At 44.4% G+C, this 20,238-nt stretch overlaps 1 pseudogene; it reads right to left on the bottom strand.

Moving 5' to 3' along the window:
* Window positions 1–10,493: 10,493 nt before the first annotated feature.
* OR5M9FP (olfactory receptor family 5 subfamily M member 9F, pseudogene) overlaps window positions 10,494–20,238 on the bottom strand; it is a 39,253-nt pseudogene continuing 29,508 nt past the window's right edge.

Genomic DNA, 20,238 nt, shown 5'->3' with positions numbered 1-20,238 from the left:
TGGGGCCTCCCACTCAAAAGCAAAAATATATTGGGATTCTTTAGCCAGTGGTATGCAAAAAAATGCATCTTTGAGATCTAAGACTGTAAACCACTTGGCACTGGGTGGGATTTCTCCCAAGATTACATAGGGATTGGGTACTGTGGGATGGAGGGGGACTACAGCTTGATTTATGATCCGGAGATCTTGGACCATTAGCCAGGTTCCATCTTTTTTCTTTACTGAGAGGATTGGGGTGTTACATGGTGAACTGGTGGGGACCAATAGCCCACAAGCAAGGAATTTATTAAAGGCTGTAGTCCCTCCAAGCCTCTTTTGAGAGGATATTGTTTCTGGTTAGGAAACCGAGTGGGATCTCGGAGGACAATGATGACCAGTTCAGCTTGGTTGGCTTGTCCAGGAATCCCCTGGTCCCACACCTGGGGGTTAATTTTGTCTTCCCATAGTTTTTGGTCCCTCTCTATTGAAGGTGTAATGGGTTCTTCAGTAGTAACCAGGAGCTGTAGAACTCTAGGGGCTGAAAGACTTCCCATCACAAGGGTGGTCCCCAGTTTAGTGAGTATATCTCTTCCCAATAAGGGAGTAGGACACTCAGAGACCACCAGAAACTGGTGGGAAAATATTTGTCCATCCCAGCAACAAAGAAGTGCTCGGGTGAATCTTTTAGTAGTTACTTTTACTGTAGCACCCAAAATGGTACAGATTTGGGAGGAGAAGGCTCTGGAGTAGGAGATCAAGACAGATTAGGTAGCCCCTGTGTCAACCAAGAAATTCTCGGACCTACCTGCCACATCCAGTTGCACCCTTGGCTCCAGCCCCGTAATGGTTATCTGTGACAGGCAGGCTTCCTGGAGTGGGCCGCTTCAGTTCTCTTGAACCATCGTGAGGGTAGGCTTGGTGCTTGACCTTGAGGCTCTTGGGTCCTGAGGGCAGAGTGTCGCCCAATGTCCCAGTTGATGGCATTTGTGGCAAGCCTTTCTAGGAGACTTGTCACGGTTTGGACACTCTTTGGCCCAATGCCCCGCCTGTCTACAGATCAGGCATTTGTCTCGTGCCTTGTCCTTCAAGGACTCGGGGTTTGCCATAGGGCTTCTCTGGAGGGTGGACAGCACCTGGGCATGCCTTGTCTCTTTCTTTCTCTCCTTCTCCTGGGCCTTGGCCTCCTTCTCCTGTCCTCCATTATAAAAGGTATTGGTGGCTCTCTGGACTATCTCATCTAAAGAGGTAGCAGGGTCCTGCTGTTGTAACTTAATTCTGATATCTGATGCACATTGGGACAGGAATTTGTCCTTTAAAATCACCTGTCCCTCGTAAGAGTCTAAGTCCAGATTGGTAAACTTTTGGAGTGCCTCTTTTAGCCTTTCCAGAAAGGCAATGGGGTTCTCATTGGGCTCCTGAGTTATTGCTGAGACTGGGCACAGTCCCACAAGTAATAGGCTTTTTTGTTTTCATGAGTGGACTTCCTTAGGGGTAAGTCTTTCTGAAGCTTATCCTACCCAGAACTGTTGCAACCTGAGAGCCAGGCGTCCCCGGGTCAGGGTGCAGATCCCCAGGTAGGCTGAGGCGTGACAGCCTCCTAGAGATCGAATTCCCGGGCAGGTCGAGGCTTGAAGGCCTCCTGAGAATTGGGTCCCTGGGCAGGTCAAGGCGTGACGACCTCCTGGGACCCCTGGGACTAGTGGATCCCCGAACAGTTTGAGGCGTGACAACCTTTCAAGGACCAGATCCCTAGGCAGGTCAAGGCGTGATGACCTCCTGGGACCCCCGGACTGGAGTTTGGGCGTCCCCAAGGTCTCCAGCATAACCACTGCTGGGTAGAATTAAGGGGTTTGTAACTCATTGCTAGTTTGCCCACCATGGACGGGAATAGACATGATGTAAGCTCATCCTACCTAGTACTGTTGCAACCTGAGAGCCAGGCGTCCCCCGCTCAGGGTGCAGATCCCCAGGCAGGCTGAGGCATGACAGCCTCCTAGAGCTCGAATCCCTGGGCAGGTCGAGGCGTACGGCCTCCTGAGAATTGGGTCCCTGGGCAGGTCGAGGCGTGATGACCTCCTGGGACCCCTGGGACTAGCGGATTCCCGAGCAGGTTGAGGAGTGATGACTTCCTGGGACCCCCGGACTGGAGTTGGGCATCCCCAAGATCTCCAGTGTGACCAGTACTGGGTAGGATTAGGGGATCGGATATTATAGAGTATTTCCCTCCCAAGGCCAGCTATTTTCTGGTTGTCTCGCCAGAAGATTGTAGAGGCAACCTTGTGGGTCTGGATGGGGCTCAGGAAAAGAGCATGAAACAGGAGGGAAGGGGGCAGAGCACAACCTTTGAAAGAATGACATAGCACAAGGGTATAAGGTTAGACAACTAAAATCAATTGGGTCCAAGATGACAAGTCAAATTCAAGTAAACCTTAATCCCCAGTCTAGAAACCAACAAACACACCCAGAGGTGGCAGGACAGCTCCAAGGCACAGTCAATAGAGGGAGGAGTGGGTGGTTCCCCAAAGGTTGGGATGCCCCTCCCGCTCATTAGCATATGAATTCCACCCCTTCACAAAACCTAGCAGGCCTAATTCCGTGGCCCCAGCCCTTGCCCTCGACAATGGTTCACACCCTGAAGAGTGGCATCTCTCTGGATCCTAACAAATCCACCTCTTATCACTTGATCTCTCAATGAATTTTTGCAATGAGACATCAGAGCCTGAGTTTCATTAGTTCTGGCGGGGCTTGAGTCCCAGGAGAGAGCTGAAGGACAGGAGGAAAAAGCAGTGGGAAAACCATGCCAAGGAATCCCCTTCATAGCCCACTGGAAAATTTGCTAAATATCTGACCAGTACTCACAGTTTGCTTGGTCTGGTCCTTGGCACAGAGAAGAGAAAGGACAGAAGAACCCCCACCGGCTTCTGTAACAGCTACTGGGGCTCAGCAGATAGCGCCTTTGGGACATGCTGAGGAGTAGGCTCTCCAGAGTCCCTAATTATGGCCCCTGCCACCCGCCTGTTCGCGGGAGATTCAAGGAAACAAGAAATGAGAAATTGTAAACATCCCTCCAGCTTTAGGAGCGAGGACCGCTTACCTTAACCGGAGGTCTTCTGGAATCTGAGACTGGGCCACATGAGCTTTCTGCTGAGTTCGTTTTTCGCTGTCCCATGATGGGCCTTCCCCTGCACTGGGTTTCTTCACCTTCCGCCTCTAGTGTGGGAGCTTTGCTGAGTTGGGCTCCTGCTCTGCTTGGCCTCTTCCATGCGGAGGTTGTTTCAGCCTGGTTAAACCTGAGTCACGGCACCATAGATGTCACGCAAGTGTATGTTCCTCGGTTCTTTGTCTCATCAAAACAAAGATTTGGAGCGACAGACATTAAAGCCCTCAACACATCACAGCTCTCGGGTCTTGGACAAACCATGTTATAGCTCTTAGGCAATTCAGTGTTACAGCTCTATTTTATTTAGAAGATAGCAGGAGAATCCATCCTCGAAGCGTGAGGGCATGTCAACCCAAAGACTCAAAGAGAAGAGAGTGGAGAAGCGCACGGGGGAGGGAGGGAGGGAGGGAGCGAGGGGGGAGGGAGGGAGCGAGGGGGAGGGAGGGAGGGGGGAGGGAGGGAGGGAGGGAGCGAGGGAGGGAGCAAGCGAGCGAGGAGCATATGCACACGGGGGAGAGAGTGAGAAAGCACTTTGGCTCCTCCTTTTATACGTTTTTTTCTCCACCTGGGCCTGGCCCTATGCAAATTGGGCTTAGCCAGGAGTGCTGTTTGTTCTACCTGAAGTCTTCACTCTGGTCCTCGGACCTTCCTTTGACCTTCCTTTGTTCTATTTTCGTGGGCTTTTCCCTTCCTTGTCTTTTAGCCACCACATTTTGGACTCCTTTTCCCTATTCTACCTACCTAACAGTAAAGAATCTGCCTACCAATGCAGAGAACACGGGTTCATTCCCTGGTCCTAGAAGATTCCACATGCCCAGGGGCAACTAAGCCCCTGAACAACTATTGAAGTTTGCGTGCTCCAGAGCCCAAGTTCTGCAACCAGAGAAAGCACTGCAATGAGAAGCCATGGCACGGCCACTAGAGGGCAGCCTCTGCTCACTACACCTAGACAAACTAGCAATACAGACCCAGCACAGTCAAAAGTAATTCACGGCCACTAGAGGGCAGCCTCCGCTCACTACAACTAGACAGATTAGCAATAAAGACCCAGCACAGTCAAAAATACTTTAATGTTAAAAAAAGAAAGAAAGAAAAGTTCTTTGAAGAAATGACTGAGACTAGGGGTGAGACTGTAAATATATGAGCCAGGGTAATCTTAAATTATGAGAAAGTAAAGAAAGTAAAGACAACTATCAAGCTGTCAAAACTGATAAAAATGAATGATTACACAGTTTTATCTGTACATACTAGCAAATAACAATCTGAAAAGGAATTTTTAAAAAATTCCCTTTCAATAATGTCAACATGAATAAAATATTTTGCCATGGACGTAATGAGGATGACAAGACTGGCACACTAGAAATTATACACGATTGCTGAAAAATACCCTAAATACATGTACAGATATTCCACAACGATGGAAAGACTTAAGTTGGCAATGCCATGGAATGCATCTTCGATCTGAAATCAAGATTCATTATGAATTACAAAAGGCTGAAAGGTTGTTGCTGAACTACAAAAGATGCCAGGATTCTTGGCCTCCAGAGGAGAAGAGTGCAATCCAGGGCCAGTGACAAAGCTTGATCACTCAGAGTTTTGTGTTATAAAATTTTATTAAACTATAAAAGAGATAGAGAAAGCTGCTGACATAGACATCAGAAGGGAGAAGAAAGAGTACCCCCTGCTAGTCTTTAGCCAGATGTTATACAGCCACTAGCAGTCTGCTAATTAAAGAAAAACAATGTCTCAGAGGGGCACCAGGCCCCTCACCCGCAACATGCATTGAGATAACATTGGCAGCAGGTGAGTCATCCGGGCCATAAAATGATTGACATGAATCTTGAAGAAAGGCAGATTTCCAAGCAAACATATAGTTTCATTAACATAGATTAGGAGAACAAGGTATGAGTAAAACATACTGGTTTAGTTGGTTCTGAGCTTTTAGGGGGAACCAACCTGAAGACAGAGTCTTGGGTAAATACATAGTACATTAACATAGCTTAAGACAAACATTTCCATAAGAAAAGTGCACTGCTTAGCTCAAGGTTTGACAAAAGTTAAATTCAGGTGGAGCCAGGAGTCGTCATGGCAACACAGAATTTTCAGAGAAACCTCCTTTTAAATTTGTATCAAGATGGAGAAAAATTGCAACACTAGTTTCTTTCCTCCTGCCTCTTAAGAGAGAGACTAAAAAAACGTCTGACACTTGCAGCCTATTTTCTCTGTCTGGAGACCCCTGGGCTTCCTGCCTGTTACCCTCTCCCGGCCTTTAGGAAGCAATACACAAGCTGACCCTAACGTACACGTGGAATGACAAGTCACTCCAAGGAGCCAAAACAATCACATGAGTCTGCAGTTCAAACATCCTCTGGTATGCTGTGCTAAGTCGCTTCAGTCACGTCTGACTGTCAGAGCCCGCCAGGCTCCTCTGTCCATGGGAATTTTCCAGGCAAGAATACTGGAGTGGGTTGCCGTGTCCTCCTCCAGGGGATCTTCCCAATCCAGGGATCGAATTCCTGCATTGGCAGATAGACTCTTTACCACTAGCACCACCTGGGGCAAAAGTGCCTAAATGGAGATCAGGGAAACCCAGTTAGTAGAAGGGACTCAGACACAAGGAAGTGAGGGAAGGAGATTCTTAGCCACATTCAGAGAAGCCCCACCGGTAGTTCTGCAGGTGGAAGAGGAGGAGGAAGCAGGCTGGAGCTGTGTAGAAGATGAAAGAGGGAACTAAAGCAGGGGCCCCCAACCTCTAGGATCTAATGCCTGATGATCTGAGGTGGAGCTGATCAAATAATAGAAATAAGTGTTCGGTCACTCAGCCATGTCCAACCCTTTGTGACCCTATGGACCGTAGCCCACAAGACTCCTCAGTCCATTGAATTCTTCAGGCAAGAATACTGGAGTGGGCTGTCATTTCCTTCTCCAGGAGATCTTCCCCACCCAGGGATTGAACCCGGGTCTCCTGCACTGCAGGTAGACTACCAACTGAGCCACCAGGGAACAGAAAGAGTGCACAATAAGTGGACTGCACTTGAAACATCCCAAAACCTTCCCTCACCCCTGTCTGTCAAAAATTTGTCTTCCAAAAAAACTCCCAAGGTCAAGGAGGGAACTTCAAGTGTACTCAGCTGTCCCAGGTTGCTGGCTTAGGGAGAGGCTGAAGCAGGGGTGTCCCAAGAGGTAGACCCTCCCTTGTGTGGGGTCCTCAACAGACCTCCGATGGCCTTGGTGATGACTGGAGAGACTTGTTTCATTTTTTTTTAATATCCTTGTGGGATAAACTTAAAACTTAGCAATTGTTACAGCCTTCCTAAGAAAAAGTTTTCTTTCTTTACTGATCCATGAAGTACCAACTATGATGATCACTGTTCTAATATACCTCATAGTGTTGCTGACACTATGGATATAATTGTATGAAATTGAACTTGTTCAATAAAAATTATGAAGCATCTGCCCTGTGGCCAGCACTTTCCAAGGGTTGGGGAGGAAATTAAATACTCCATAAGATGCACAGCTGGTAGGCACAGTCTTTAAAAAAGCCTTTTACATTTCCACCAATAGTTTATTCTCAATGTCAACACTTGCCAATCAATGACCATGCTGGGTAGGAAGCTCATTAAAAACCCAGGAGCCAGGGTTCCTGGAAGGATCTCCCATTCTCCCTTAGACAGTCCTCCACCCTCAGTGTCCTCATCTGTAGAATCATGGACAACTGACTATAATTCATTCCTGGAACCCAAGCCTATTGAGACGGATGGGAAATATTACTCCAAGGCCTGGACGATAGACCAGAGTTAAAGAAAAATATGTCATTGGTGCTTTTCAGTCAAACAGATAAATACAATGAAGGAAGGATTCCCTGGCCCAAAGGGATTTGCCTAGGGGTCTAGTCTGGAAAGTTCTTACACATCAGGAGATGGCTCCGAGCTGGATTTCCACAAACAAGAACATCCATGCAAAGGACAAGCCTGCAGAGCTCTGTGCCCATCAGCCACAGGAAGAGACTGCCTCCCTACAGCCAGCAGCATTTACAAGTGACCTCCTAAAGCCTTCACCAAACTACAGGGGCACCTCTGGGCTTTCTGTTTCCCTCACTTTTCTGACTCTTTTCTTAAAAAAAAACAAAAACAAACAAACAAACAAACAAAAAACCTGCACATTTCTCCATAGAATGCCACAGTGGAAGGAAAATAGACCTTCAATTTTTAGACCTCAATTTGCAAAAAAAAAATTGGAGCTTTTTTTTTTTTTAATTAAAGCACCACATAATTTTAAAAAATTTACACATTCTATTTATTCAGTTCTAAAACACCACACTTTTTATTGCACAGGGTCCCCATGGAAAGGCCCCCTCTCAGCAGGACAGCCACAGATTCCACCATGAAAGGGCAGCAAGGTGCCCTCCTCCCTTCTTTTCTGCCTGGGTGGCCACCAGGTGTTTAAATCCATGCACCCTACTAAGTTGCTAGGGTGCAATTCATGGACCCTTCCCTTCCCCATCCCAGCAGGTGGTCAAGGGCCCACTGGGCCGCAAACTGCCGGTAGCAGGGCTGGGCCAGTCGGCCAGAGTAAGGGTTGTGGAGTCCCAGCAGGTGAAATCACCAGGCAGGATAAATCCCTTGGACTTCCTGGGGACCTCGCTGCAGGCACTAGGCTGCTTTGGAAAACCATGCGGATCTGAGCTTTATGCAAAGGGGTAAAGTGGTAAAGGCCTTGACCCCAGTGGTGAGGCCTTTCTGCAACTGCCAGGTAAGGGGGCTCTGAGACTGTGCCAACAGAGAGGGGGGAATACGTGGTTCCCTGCTCCACCCTGTGCCACAGAGCCCCAGTTCCTTTACCTGTGGTCCGCACCTCTCTGCTCCACTCACTGGATGCCTATTGATGGGGACCCAGGAGCCCACGAAATGGGCATTCCCAGGCGCAATGGTGACCCCTGAGACCTGGGACCCACAGCCTAGGAGCTCAGAGGAGGTGCGCTGCTGGGGTCCAGCCCCGGTGGATCCAGGGAACTCGAAGCGGGGACAGCGTCAGTGAGGATCAGGAAATAATTGCTTAATTAAACGTTAATTAAGGATATAAAGAGTGGTTAAATAAGGATAGTTCAGTGAGGAAATTCAGTGGAGAAAAGAGGCTGAAATAAGGATAGCTCAGTGAGGAAATTCAGTAGAGAAAAGAGGCTGAATAATTCAGCCAGAAGGTGAGAGAAAGAAGAACATGGGGAGACCAAGCTTCGGTGAACAAGGCCCGAACTTTATTTTCCAAAGTAGTTTTTATACCTTAAGTTATGCATAGAGGGTAATGGGGGAAGGGGTAGAGTCATGCAGTAAGCCAGGCTTTCTTCCTGCAAACTTATCATATGCAAAAGTTTAGGTGATTTGCATCATCTTTTGGCCCAGAGGCCTGTTAACATTTTAAGACCCTTTCTTCAGAAAACTTATTTTTTTCTAAAGGTGATTAGTCAGGCACCACCCTCCAAAAGCATTAAAGTTGCATTCCTAAAGGGCAAAGGTGTGGTGGGATACAACAAGAAAAAGAATTAACTCAAGGGTCCAAGGTTACAAACATTAAAGCTACTACTTACACCAATTATATTAATCAATACACTGCCAGGGACACAGCAGGTAAGGGATATGGAGACTTAGCAGCAAACATTGGCCCAACAAGTGAAAAACCCTTCACCAATACAATTTCTAATCAATCTTTTAACTGCTCAAAGGAATCTGTATTTAGACAGTTTAGAACATCTCATGCCTCTCACAGTTGGGAGGCTCAGAGCGGTCACATGTGGCTGGAAAAACCTATTCAGGCAGGCTAGAGGACTTCCAAAGGAGTTTGCAGGTTGAAACACTATCACACCCAGGAACTTAAACTGGAGCTGTAAGTTAACTCTTTTTTCAGAGAGAGGTAGTGGGGGACAACCCCCCATAAAGTCAGAGGTGTAGGTGAGAGCACAAAACAGAAAGTAGGCAGACTCTGGTTTTGGGGGTAGATGCTTGAGAATTTCCAGGGGGACTCTTGAGGCTCGATCCTGCCTTTGCGTATGCCAAGCCTCCTTCTTCATGACCTTTGCCACGGGCGGAGTTCCTCACGCTGGCTCCCGGCAGTGATAGAATTCCAGTTGAGCTATTCCAGATCCTGAAAGATGATGCTGTGAAAGTGCTGCACTCAATATGCAATATGCCGGGGATGGCTCCTGGCAGAGCGCTCTGCCCCCAAGGCGGGCCAGGTGTGCTCCGCCCATATGCCCATTTCCAGGAGAAGCCCGCGAGCCTCACTATTGAAATCCAGGTGAAATCCATCCAGGAGCAAATCCACCTCACCAAGACAACCCAAGCTTTTTATCAGCTGTGAAGTGAAGTCGTTCAGTCGTGTCTAACTCTTTGTGACCCCATGGTCACGTGTAGCCTACCAGGCGCCTCCGTCCATGAAATTTTCCAGGCAAGAGTACTGGAGTGGGTTGCCATTTCCTTCTCCAGGGGATCTGCCCAACCCAGGGATCGAACCTGGGTCTCCCACACTGCAGGCAGACGCTTTACCATCTGAGCCACCAGGGAAGCCCCACGCGCTAGGTACCTGAAAAGGGGGAGGCGAGCAAGCAGTACGGCGCACCCCATGGGCCACCACCCCTAGGTCAACCACCACCGCGTCTCCGCCCGCTGCTGCCCGCGGGCCTCGGCGCCGCTGGCCCGTGACGCTTGGGGACCCGGCCGTGCGCTGGTCGACCACCGCCCGGAGGTCCCCGCCGAGGCCAGAGGACCACCCCCACGTCCCCCCGAAATGGGGCAGACCGCTCCCCCACCACCTGGTGGCCACCCAGGCAGAAAAGAAGGGAGGAGGGCACCTTGCTGCCCTTTCACGGTGGAATCTGTGGCTGTCCTGCTGAGAGGGGGGCCTTTCCATGGGGACCCTGTGCAATAAGTGTGGTGTTTTAGAACTGAATAAATAGAACATGTAAAAATTTTTAATTAAATTTTTAATTTAAAAAAAAGCTCCACCCGTACGACCACACCCCCCACCCCCGACCTCTCCCCTCAACCACCTGGGTCCCCTACGCGTGCCCCAGGCACCCTTCTCCCCCGACCACCAAGGGCAGAGGGAAGGGGCTCTGAAAGGAAGCGTGGTGCCAAGCGGGCAAGGGACACAACAGAGGTAAGGAGGCGAGAGGGCGAGAGAACCAGACAAGACAGCCGCGGCACGCGTGGGGAAGCAGGGTTGGGAGCAAGCCCCGAGGCTCGGAGGGCGTGGGGAGGCGCCTGGCGACCGCGCGGCAGGCCCAGAGCAGACCAGTCTAGGGCCAGCGGCAGGAGGCGACGGGCAAGCAAGCGGCCCCGCCGCAGGGAGCCGCCACCCATCACGCCGCACAGCCCGCGAGATGCGACCGGAGGATCCGCGCCATGAGGTCCACAGCCGGGAGGAAGGCAGTCGTGGCCGGCGCCACGGGCAAAGGCGCGTGGGGTGGGGCGGGGGCGCGCTGAGCACCCCCTCCCCTGCCCCAAACCCTCAGACCCAACCTCGAAGGAACGTGGCAGGGAAGTCGGGCGGAAGAGGGACACCGGAGACGACGCGACCGGGCGCGGGGCAAGGGTGGCGTCCGGCCGGGGATGGAGGCGCGGAGGGGTGGGTGGGAAGGCAAGGAGAGCCGCCTTTCCCACCCGACCCCTACTCTGCACACTGACCCCACCTTCTCACGCGGCCCCTCATCCCCTACCACCGGAAAGGCCACTGGGCCGACCGCCCGCCGGGGGCGCGCCGTCTTCCAGGCGTCTTTCCCTCCCTACCTTCCCATCGCGCGCCGCACGGTTGGAGGAGAGGCGAGGCCATCGGCAGAGCGCATGTGCAGCACGGCCGGTATGATGAGGGTATAGGAAATGAGAACCACTGAGAGGGAATATGTGAAATTAATCCCAGCAATAACAATCATGGTGCATTCTTTAATGTGGACCCCTCCACAGGCAATCTTGATAAGAGAAGGGTCAGCACAATAGAAGTGGTTGATTTCAAAGTTTCCACAGAAGTACAGGCCATATGTCCACAGTGTGCAGATTAGGCTAACAGAGAACCCATAAATGTATGTCACAGAGATGAGACGAGCACAGACAGTCCTGGACATTTTACTGCCATAAAGCAGAGGGCTGCAGATGGCCATGTAGTGATCAAAGGCCACCACAGCCAAGATATATACTTTCACGTGGACAAGGGCTCTGAAGAAGTAACACTGCACCAAACACCCCACGTAGGAAATGGTTTTTGTCTGATAGTAAGTTTTCCAGCATCTTCAGAGTGACATTGGAAGAGAACCACACATCCACAAAAGACAAATGACTCAAGAAAAAGTACATGGAACTCTGAAGCTGGAGGCTGATGCTGATCAAAATAATCATACCAATGTTCCCTATCAGACTGATCATGTAAACTATTAGAAACACCACAATAAAGAGACCTTGAAGCTCATGATGACTGGTCAACCCCAGAAGAACAAATTCTGTCACATCTGTGAAATTTGGCGTTGCCTTCAATTAGACCCAGTCTGCAGTGCCTATGGACAAATTAAAAGAAACAAATGGATTTATTTTATTCTTAAAAATTTTGAGTCATGTTTATCAGTTTTCTATTTCAAATAATACAAAAATCAACATAGACTTTGCACAAAGTTTAATATGAGTATATAATCACACTTATTTCCTTTAATAGGACTTATAGGTAATTATTACAATATTTATTAGTTTCTTAACTTTAAAACGGACAATTACATTCATATACTACTAGTATTAGACACTTATTTTTGCTAAATTATTTCAATGATGCTAACATCATAGAGTGCTAACAGAAGTAAAGCTAGACTGAGAGTCATCAGAGAATGACCAAATCCATTTCAACATATTGCCTTATAGGAAATGACTTGAGACTCATAAATGTAAATATTCAATAAGGTCAGACAACCACTTTGTGCTGACCAGGGAAGTAATAAGAGTGAATCATTGAAATGCCATTGAATACTATTTTTGTGTATGATGGTTGCCTCTCATTGTCTATATTAATACAAATGCACATGTAATATTAACTTACTCATTTCCCTATGACTTGGAAGATATCCTTTTTTTAAAAAATGTATTTGTTCGTTTATTTTTGGCTGTGCTTGGCTCCTCTTGGTTGGGTGTGTGGGCTTCTCACTGCAGTGGCTTCTCCTGTTGTGGAGCACTGACTCTAGGTGAGCAGGCTTCAATGGTCGTGGCTCACAGGTTCTAGAGCGCAGGCTCAGTAGTTGTGGCTCTCAGGCTTAGTTGCTCCATGGCGTGTGAAATCTTCCTCCAACCAGGGATTGAACTTATGTCCCCTACATTGGTAGGCATATTCTTATCCACTGAGCCACCAGGGAAGTCCAGAAGATATCTTCTTATCCATGCAATTTTACAGGATGATTGTCTTAAACCTTGGTCTTACAATCTAGTCATTGACATACTTTTCTACACTATGCCAGCATATGATATAAAAAACTTTCAACTTATGAAAACCCTAGTCATGTTTTATTTTATTTAGCTATATATTTCACTTGCTTGATTACTGCTGCTTGCAGGATGAGGTAAGTGGTATTTAACAACACAGACTGTATCAGTTTAACAGTTATCTCAGAAAAGTAAACTGCAAGTGGTTCAATCACCATATCAAAATTATATCAATAAATTATATATACATATAAAATAAAACTCAGGTGCCATGCTTTTAAAATTATTGTCTTATTTCAGATTCTACTGCTTTTCAGCAACAATCCATTATATGTATAATTATTTATTTTCAAATGCAATGTCACTGCAATTAAAATGTCCACAAGGAATGTTTTCTCTGTTTAATACACTTCCCCAGATAAGTCTTCTGAGAAGTAAACTGCTCTGAGTACTTAGGGATGCATCTGTAGGATTAACATCATCTCAGGAATTTAAGATCCCCATAATAATATTGCTCAAAGGGAATATTATGACATAAAATGGGCTGTAGATATAATTGCTTATAATAATTCATTTACAAACATCAAAACCAATGTTATGTCAAATATATTTGCTATATTATATTCACTATTGATTACATTATATCTAGAAGTAGTCTAAGTTTTGTAATATGAAATTGAACAAGCTACACGAGAGTTTGGTTTGCATCCTAATTGATTCTTTTTGAAAAGGAGTGAATGAAAAGTACAGAAATGAGACAATTTAGGGAATGGAACTACTGTGAGATGAAAACGGAGCATGCTGATAAACACAGAAATAAGAAGAGGCAGAATGCACACAGAGTGGTCAAAGATCTCTTTGAGGACGTGATTTTTCAGTTACAGGCAAGTAGTCAGTTATGTAAAAATATTGAGGAAAAAGAAAATGAAAATACAAAAAGTTAGAAGAGGAACTATTTTAAAAAGTGTATAAACTCTATGATTGTATCATGGCTCCTTCCAACTAGTAGCAACTCACAATTTGGAAGTTGATTAATCTATGTAAATGCTCTTCCTACCCCTGAAATTATTCATATGGGAATTAAATACACCATAGAGAAAATGATTTGGGCACATAACATAGTTGCTGATATTTCAGTTCTGGTCTGGGTTCACCTGTACCCTATATTTTCATGATCATAGATCTTCTGGCTTCTAAGTGTGGATAAACTAAACCAGATGAGAGTTACTGATTTTGACTGGGAGATAGAGCTAAGACCAAGAATTTTCATATATAAAAACTCTTACCTCTGCTTGGTGAACCCATAATTACCTAATTAACATAGTTTGATTTGGATGATTGGTACAACTAATTATAAGAGGATGAGATGGTTAGATAACATCACCAACTCAGACATGAGTCTGAGCAAACTCTAGGAGATAGTGAAGGACAGAGTAGCCTGGCATGCTGTAGTCCATGGAGTCTCAAATAGCCAAATATGACTTAGTGACTGAACAACACCAGCAACTAAGTATAAAATATATAAAAAATCATCAAGGCACCTAAGAAACATAAAGTAATACTACTTCTCCAATTTCTCTTCCTGTGTGATATGTGGGTTTTCTTCCACTTTTCATAATCATTAGCTCTGTGATAGTAGAGTTTGTCTCATTCATTTTAGAACACTTCAAACTGACTACAGTAGTTGTTATATACTGTAAACATTCAGGGATATTCACACATGATTTTTAAGCATCCTGATCTCCAGATCAGCTTCATAGAATGCATTACTGTGTCCATAACTAATAAAATCTCTATTTAAAAACCTGTTCTAGTGGCAACAGTCTCAGTTTTAAGGTGAGATAATAGCTACCTTTTGCTGACTCCTTACACAATCTTTTATAAATAAAGGTCCCATGAGAGAGGTTCTAATTAGCATATCTTTCTGAAAAATGAGAAAACTGAAGCACTGACAGACTAAGAGGCTCTCCTTGGATCAGACATCTGCAAATTGGCCAGATGGAAATGCAAACCAATTAACTGAACTCTAGGGGTATGCTCAATAACTTTATATCACTACTGCCTCTTTGATAGCTTTTTCTAATATTCTATTTCTCTACATTTAAAATGCAGTTTGATGATCATCCAAAAAAGGGGAAAAGTTATCCTTTTGATAATTCAATGCTTGGTGAACCAGAAGAGCTTGACATGGCTATAGAGCCTGAACACCAGAGTTCTTGGACAAACATTATCTATGCCTCTCAAGGTTAGGTGATCCCATAGTCCTAGGGCCAGATGACCAAAGTAACTTCTCATAGAGAGCCACTTTATTAGATAACTGTGCATCATCTTTTAAAGCAATTAAGTATATAGAATGTATAAATTAGAAATTTAAAATATCACTTTCATTACCTTTTCAGGAATTTTACACACACACACACACACACAATACAGCAAAGGTATAATTACTTCTTCAATATAGTGAAAGACAGGCAAGCGTGGCATGCTACAGTCCATGGGATGGCAAAGAGTAGGACACAACTTAGTGACTGAACTGGGAATAACAATCATTCCCAATGACACAATACTTTCAATTCCATTCAGATACATTTTAAAACACAATGTGAAAATCACTGGTCTTTGTAGAGAAGACATAAAAGGCAAAACCTAAAGAGAAAAATTCTTGTAAGTCCCTATGGTAGCAAGATATTCTTATGAATTTTTATATCAACTATTAATATAAATAGCAATATTTCCCAAGTATATAATTCCAGACAATAAAACACTGATAACAAATAGGTCCACAAGTAAGGTCTTAGTCTCTTCTTCAAAAAAGAGCTAAAAGTTAAAGATATGACTGCATTAATCTCTATTGCAAAGACTATAAAATTTGCAGACCTACCTTCAGCAGCAACAAGAAAACTATGATAATTCCTATTTATAATAGAATCTTGAACACTGCACACATTGACAGCATCTCCCCAAGGAACTATCCAGATAATGATGAAACACATTGTAATTAAAATTATAGAAACAGCTCAGGAGTAAGGGAAGTTAAGGAGGGTTAATCCGAAGAATGTCTTCTGATAACATTAAGTGACCAGTATCCTTAATGTCATGGGTATAATCTCTCCCATCTTCACATGGTATAATATCTGCCTCAGGAAAGCACCTTGCACCTCAGGAAAGCATTCTTGGTTTGCATTATACAATGTTGCTCAGTCACTTTCTTTTCTATTGTGCTTTAGTTCTAATAAGCATCATCTTTCAGGCCAAACACACCAATGCACACCCTATGCATCTCATGGCTGTTGAAGAGATCCCAGGTGACTCAAAAGTACAGATCACATAGAAAGATCTAGGGAGAATGAGTACAAGTAGAGGTCATTAGTGGAGAAGTTGATTGTAGTAGAACAATTTACCAATGAACTTAGGCTCTTTTTGGAGTCAGTAGAGCATCAAGTTCGATGTCAGTTAGATCGGAAATAAAATCTTCACTCTGCACCATAATTAATGGCCTGTCTTTGGAAAAGTAAGGATTCTCAGTTTCAAAGTTCATCTGTAGAGAAAGGAAACTGCTATCTCACAGTGAGGTATGGGGATCGCAGACAACATTGGGAAATTCTTAGCACAACGCCTGTCTCTGATGAAGCAGTCAAAAAATTGAAATGGGCTGTGAATTTTCACCTATTAACAGTTCACAAGATCTCATCACCTATTTGTGATTGTGATCAGTATTATCTCTGTGTTGAAGGGCAAAATATAAAAAACAACAACCAAAAAAAAAAAATGTGTAAAATAATTCTGAGGTTCAATTTCCTCACAAAATATGGATAGTAGGGGCTTCCTTGGTGGCTCAGACTGAAAAGAGTCTGCCTGTAATGCAGGAGACCCAAGTTTGATCCCTGAGTCCTGCAGAGCCTCTGGAAAAAGGAATGCCTATCCACTCCAGTATTCTTGGTGCTTCTCTGGTGGCTCAGACATTAAAGATAGCTAGCAGATTAAAGAATCTGAATGGAAATCAAGATTGTTCATAAACTCCCATTTGTACTACCTCAATTTTGTTGAAAAATCATGGACAGAATAATACTCAGGCAAAGTTTTCCTCTTCACTGCCCAAGGATCCCAGACTCCTCCTCAGTTCCTTCTCACCTTTTATGGAGAAGCTACATAAGGGAAACTCATTGGCACCAGATTATTATAATTTAACTTGCACTCCCTCGAGAAAAAGGGAATTTAAAACAAGAAAGCATTGTGTGTGTGAGTGTGTCTGTATGTGTGTGTATGTGTTAAAGAGGGAGAGAACAAGGAAGAGAGTCAAGGTTAAATACATTTTAGACTGCTGCTGCTGCTAAGTTGCTTCAGTCGTGTCCGACTCTGTGCGACCCCATAGACGGCAGCCCACCAGGCTCCCCCTTCCCTGGGATTCTCCAGGCAAGAATACTGGAGTGGGTTGCCATTTCCTTCTCCAATGCATGAAAGTGAAAAGTGAAAGTGAAGTCGCTCAGTCGTGTCCGACCCTCAGCGACCCCATGGACTGCAGCCTTCCAGGCTCCTCCTTCCATGGGATTTTCCAGGCAAGAGTACTGGAGTGGGGTGCCATTGCTTAACTATAAAAAAAATTGATAGATATATAAACAAGTGTATGAATGAGATCCATTTTTTAAAGTGCTTTACAGAACTATCCTGAATTTTCTGCAAATAGCAAAATTGCTTTAAATTCTCCAAAAGATTCAAGATTCGGGGAGATTATGAGCCAGAAGTGATCTTGGAGGTCAGATACTTCATCCTAAAAATTAACTGGATGAATGACACAAAATGAGTGGTTCAAGGTCACCCACAAATTATTTTGAAAATTGGAAACTAAAACCAGGAACATAACTTAACCAAGAACCTTGACATCATCATTCTTCATGCAACACTGAAACAAATCTCAAAAGAGTAGAGAAAGTGGTTCACTTAAAAAAAAAAAAAAAAGAGATGACAAATATTATCCAAATCCACTTGCCAAATTCACTTACTAAATTCAGTTTTAAATTGGAGAAAGTAGGGACAACCACTAGACCATTCAGCTATGACCTAAGTCAAATCCCTTACAAGTGACAAATAGATTCAAGGGATTAGATCTGATAGACAGAGTGCCTAAAGAAGTATGCACGGAGGTTCATGACATTGTACAGAAGGCAGGGATCAAGATTATACCCAAGAAAAAGAAGTGCAAACACAAAATGGTTGTTTGAGAAGGCCTCACAAATAGCTGAGAAAAGAAGAGAAGTGAAAACCAAAGGAGAAAAGGAAAGACATACCCATTCAAATGCAGAGTTCCAACCAATAGCAAGGAGAGATAAGAAAACCTTCCTCGGTGATCAGAAAAAAAGCCTTCCTTGGCAAAGAAATAGAGGAAACAATAGAATAGGAAAGACTAGAAGTCACTTCAAGAAAATTAGGGATACCAAGAAAATATTTCATGCAAAGAGGAGCACGATAAAGGACAGAAGTGATATGGACCTAACAGAAGCAGAAGATATTGAGAAGAGGTGGCAAGAATACACAGAAGAGCTGTACAAAAAAGATCTTCATGACCTAGATAACCACAATGGTGTGATCACTCACCTAGAGCCAGACATCCTGGAAGGTGAAGTCAAGTGGGCCTTAGGAAGCATCACTGTGAACAAAGCTAGTGGAGGTGATGGCATTCCAGTTGAGCTATTCAAATCTTAAAAGATGATGCTGTGAAAGTGCTGTACTCAGTATGCCAGCAAATTTGGAAAACTCAGCTGTGGCCATGGGACTGGAAAATGTCAGTTTTCATTCCAATCACAAAGAAAGGCAATGCCTAAGAATGTTCAAACTACTGCCCAATTGCACTCATCTCATACGTGAGTTAACTACTGCTCAAAATTCTCCAAGCCAGGCTTTAGCAATACATGAGCCATGAACTTCCAGATGTTCAAGTTGGTTTTAGAAAAGGCAGAGGAACCAGAGATCAAATTGCCAACATCTGTTGGAAAAACATTGAAAAAAACAGAGTTCCAGAAAAAAAAAAAAAAAAACACATCTATTTCTGCTTTAATGACTATGCCAAAGCCTTTGACTGTGTGGATCACAATAAACTGTGGAAAATTCTTCAAGAGATGGGAATACCAGACCACTTGACCTGCCTCTTGAGAAATCCATATGTAGGTCAGAAAGCAACAGTTAGAACAACAGTCTGGTTCCAAATCGAGAAAGGAGTCTGTCAAGGCTGTATCTTGTCACCCTGCTTATTTAACTTATATGCAGAGTATGTCATGAGAAACACTGGGCTGGATGAAGCACAAGCTGGAATCAAGATTGCTGGGAGGAATATCAACATCCTCATATATGCAAATGATACCATCCTTATGGCAGAAAGTGAAGAAGAACTAAAGAGCCTCTTGATGAAAGTGAAAGAGGAGAGTGAGGTTGGCTTAAAGCTCAACATTTAGAAAACTAAGGTCGTGTCATCTGGTCCCATCACTTCCTAGCAAAAAGATGGGGAAACAGTGGAAACAATGATAGACTTTATTTTGGGAGCTCCAGAATCACTGCAGTTGGTGACTGCAGCCATGAAATTAAAAGACATTTATCCTTTGGAAGGAAAGTTATTACCAACTTAGATAGCATATTAAAAAGCAGAGACTACTTTTCCAGCAAAGGTCCATCTAGTCAAGGCAATCATTTTTTCCAGTAGTTATGTATGGATGTGAGAGTTGGACTATAAAGAAAGCTGAGCACTGAAGAACTGATGCTTTTGAACTGTGGTGTTGGAGAAGACTCTTGAAGTCCCTTGGAAAGCAAGGAGATCCAACCAATCCATCCTAAAGGAAATCAATCCTGAATATTCATTGGAAGGGCTAATGTTCAAGCTGAAACTCCAATACTTTGTCCACCTGATGCGAAGAACTGACTCATTTGAAAAGACCCTGATGCTGGGAAAGACTGAAGGTGGCAGGAGAAGGGGATGACAGAGGATGAAATGGTTGGATGGCATCACCAACTCATTGGGCATGAGTTTGAGTAAACTCCAGGAATTGGTGATGAACACAGAGGCCTGACGTGCTGCAGTCCATGGGTTGCAAAGTGTCGGCCACGACTGAGTGACTGAACTGAACTGAGCAGAATTTACTGGTAAAAACATGGGCTATGGAGTCAGTTTGTTGAATTCCCATTCTGGCTTTAACAATTTTGATCCATGCACTCTGGACAATGTTTCCTAATATTTCTGGGCTTCATCATTTTTGTGTGTATGTGTCAAAATGGATTCCTTATATGGGTAGGTTTATTTTGAGGATCATGCAACAGAAAGTATGCACTATGGAACATATTGTTCTCCATACATGTCTGTGTGTGTTCGTGTGCATGCTCAGTCATTTCTGACACTTTGTACATCTATGGACTGGGTAGTCATCAATAAATGGTAGCTATTAGTCATTAAGTAAAGAATCATAGAGAATGGCATTCAATATATTCCTTATCATCCACCTAAATGACTCAATGAATTATATAAGTAATAGTGCCTAAAACAATAAATATCCACACTTTTCTGGTCATTGGTATTTCCTTTGTCTTTCTTGTCATTTATGAATCATAAGTCTAGTTTTGGCACATGATTTCCCAAATAAGAAAGCAGAGTTTTGATGGTTATAAATAAAT

This window comes from Bos taurus, chromosome 7, assembly GCF_002263795.3.
Source record: "Bos taurus isolate L1 Dominette 01449 registration number 42190680 breed Hereford chromosome 7, ARS-UCD2.0, whole genome shotgun sequence".
Lineage (NCBI taxonomy): Eukaryota > Metazoa > Chordata > Mammalia > Artiodactyla > Bovidae > Bos > Bos taurus.
Note: the sequence above shows the minus strand (reverse complement) of the source record. Positions and strands in the feature narration are given on the sequence as shown.